Raw genomic sequence first — 3,154 nt, 5'->3', positions numbered from 1 at the left:
AGCTGGATCGCCTACTGAACAGACAAGATATGTGCCTAGGACTGCAGCAAAGATGGTCTTTAGTTTTTTTGGGAAAAAATTGGTATTTGATATTTTAAAAAAATAGTCTTCATGGAAAAAGAAAACTAATAAATTCATGGTCTGGAGTTATTTTTACTTTTGAGGTACACATTTGAGGAGAGTAACATAATATTTCCAGAGCCTAGGACCTCAACAGTTCCTTGCAAAATCACCTCTAAAATAAGCAGAAAAAAAAAAGATACAAAGGCAAATTGATAGTCATCAGATGGGAGGGGGTTTGGGGGTAGGGGGGAGGTGAAAAAGGTGAAAGGGGTTAAGAAGTACAAATTGCCAGTTATAAAAGTAGTCATAGGGATGTATAGTTCAGCATAGGAAATAGAGTCACTAGTATTGTAATAGCTATGTATGGTGTCAGATGGGTACTAGACTTGCTGGGGTGATCACATTGTAAGGTATACAAATGTCTAATCACTATGTGGCATGCCTGAAAGTAATACACTATTGTATGTCAACTGCAATTGAAAACTAAATTTTTTTAAAAAGGAAAGGAATTCTGACCCATGCTACAACATGGATACATTTGGAGGATGTTATGCTCAGGGAAATAAGACAAATATTGTATGATTCCACTTCTATGAGGCACCTAGGATAGTCAAACTCACAGAGACAGAAAGTACAACAGTGATTGCCAGGAGCTGGGGGGGAGGGGAGTTATTGTTTGGGATATGGAGTTTCTATTTTACAAGAGGAAAAGAGTTCTGGAGATGGATGGTGGTAATGATTGCACAACAATGTGAATGTACTTAATGCCACTGAACTGTGTACTTAAAAAAATGGTTAATGTTATGTTATGTGTACTTTACTGCAATAACAAAATAAAACAAGCAGGAAAAACCGCAGGCTTAACAGTGCAGTGGCCTCGCCTTGAGATTAAAATGGCCGAATAGGGCTTCTCCTACCATCTGTTGATGACAGGTAGCTTCCCACACCCATTGTGGTTGGTGGCAGGCTTTGATGGTGACTCACAGCTTTGTTCTTGGCCATGGAAGTTCATAAAGAAGGCTTTTCCTACCACTCTATTTAAAACATGCTCATCCCAGGGCACTGGGCATGTCCTATTCCTGTTCCCTGTTTTATTTCTCCCTCTAGTACTTCTCACCATCCAGCACACTAGGTTTTGCTTGCTATTTATTACTTTTGTATCAATCAGAAGAGAAAGAAAAACCAACATGCGAAGGCAAAGGGAACAGCATGTGTGAACGTTTGGGGGTATGAACGTTCTTGGGGTTCAGGAAATGACCCGATGTGCCATGATGGTATGGCCATATGGTCAGATTTATTACAAAAAAAGAATTGCAGAGTGGTTTACTTGTTTATTTGCTTATTTTTTTCCTCTCATTTGTCACCACTAAAATGTAAGTGCCAAAGGGCAGAAATTTTTGTAGGGTTTGTTCATTTTTTGTGACAGTGGCAGCCCTTTTGCCCATAGCCCTTCTTTCCTTCTAACTTTTAGTAACAGAAGCCCCACCACCACTTAGCATTGGCTGGGTGTGTGGTTGCCAGCTAGAGAGCACATCTCCCAGCCTCTCTTGCAGCTACATGAGGCTATGCATCTAAGCAATTGCCAATAAGCTATTCTTTAACTTCCGGGTCTTGCCTTACAATGATTGTCTCCTTCTTGCAGGCTACACAGATGTGGCAAGGATGAACCATATAAGGAAAAAAACTTTGAGAATGGCGAAGCCACAAGACAGAAGGAGCCTGAGTCCTCTGATGCCATACAGAACAGAGTCACTCACCAGGCCTGACTGCCTGCTGACCTCTACATGGCAAACGAGACATAAAGGTCTATCATATTTTGGAGTCCCTTTGTTTTGGCCTCTGTTATGAACTGCATTGTCTTCCCCAAATTCATGTTGGAAGCGTAACGTCTAATGTGACTGTATTTGGAGATAGGGCTTATAAGGGGGGTAATCAAGGTTAAATGAGGTCATAAGGGTGGGGCCTAATGCAGTCAGACTGGGGTCCTTATATGAAGAGGAAAAGACACCAGAGATCTCTTGCTCTTTATCTCAGTGCTCACACTGAGGAAAGGCCATGTGGGAACACAGCAAGAAGAGGGTTGTCTACAAGCCAGGAAGAGAGACCTCACCAGAAACCAACCCTAGCAGCACCTTGAAGTTCACTTCAAGCCTCTAGAACTGTGAGAAAATAAATTTCTGTAGTTTAAGCCACCCAGTCTGTGGAAGTTTGACATGGTAGCCCTAGAAGACTAGTACAGCCTCTTAGCCTGTACCCTAACACACTGCTGCACATCAAGTGCCTAGAGTAGTGTCTGGAAATTAGTAGAGATGCAGTAAACATTACTTGGATAAATAAGTGAATGACTAGAACACAAAGACAATATTTAATTTGTACAGTGCTGTAAAAATTAAAGGATTAATGGATTCTAACAGATTATATCTGTGCATTCATCCATCCACCCAGTCATCTTTCTATCACCTTGTTTGTATTTGCAAGCAAAATGAAACTTCATCTTTGAACTCTTACCAGTGCCTTCTCTCCCAGTCTACCCTGAATCTAGCCATGGTCAGTGCCTATTATTTTTACCATCAATATCACTATAATTTTCTACCATTACAATGGTCAGAGCTCTGGCTTAGATTCTATTTTCTCTGGCTTACTTTATGATAATTGCTTCCAAACCATTCCCTTTCCAGTCTCTGCACTTGAACCTGTTGCAGAGACTCTAGTTGCCACTTTCAAATCCATTTGCCTTCTCTCCTAGGAACAGATCCCTCATTTTATTCAGTGCGACAATGTACTCTGTGAAATAATCCTATTTCCCCCATGCTCCTGCAGCCTAGGTGCAGCCATACGAGAAAGGTCTGGCTGAGGAGATGTAAATGAAATTTGTTGGGTGAGGTTTCTGGACAACCTGCTAAAAAGGATAGAGAGTTGGGACCAGGTCACTTGCTACACTTCCCTCCCATTTCTTTTTTCTTGTTGCCTGGAATTTGGGAGTGATTGCTGGAGCTCTAGCAACCATATTGCAATATGGAAAATTGGGAAACGTAGATAAAAAGAGAAACTCTGTCCTTGGTAACTTTGTGGAGCTCTGGACTGCCTATCT

Source organism: Hipposideros armiger, unplaced genomic scaffold, assembly GCF_001890085.2.
Source record: "Hipposideros armiger isolate ML-2016 unplaced genomic scaffold, ASM189008v1 scaffold_578, whole genome shotgun sequence".
NCBI lineage: Eukaryota > Metazoa > Chordata > Mammalia > Chiroptera > Hipposideridae > Hipposideros > Hipposideros armiger.
Note: the sequence above shows the minus strand (reverse complement) of the source record.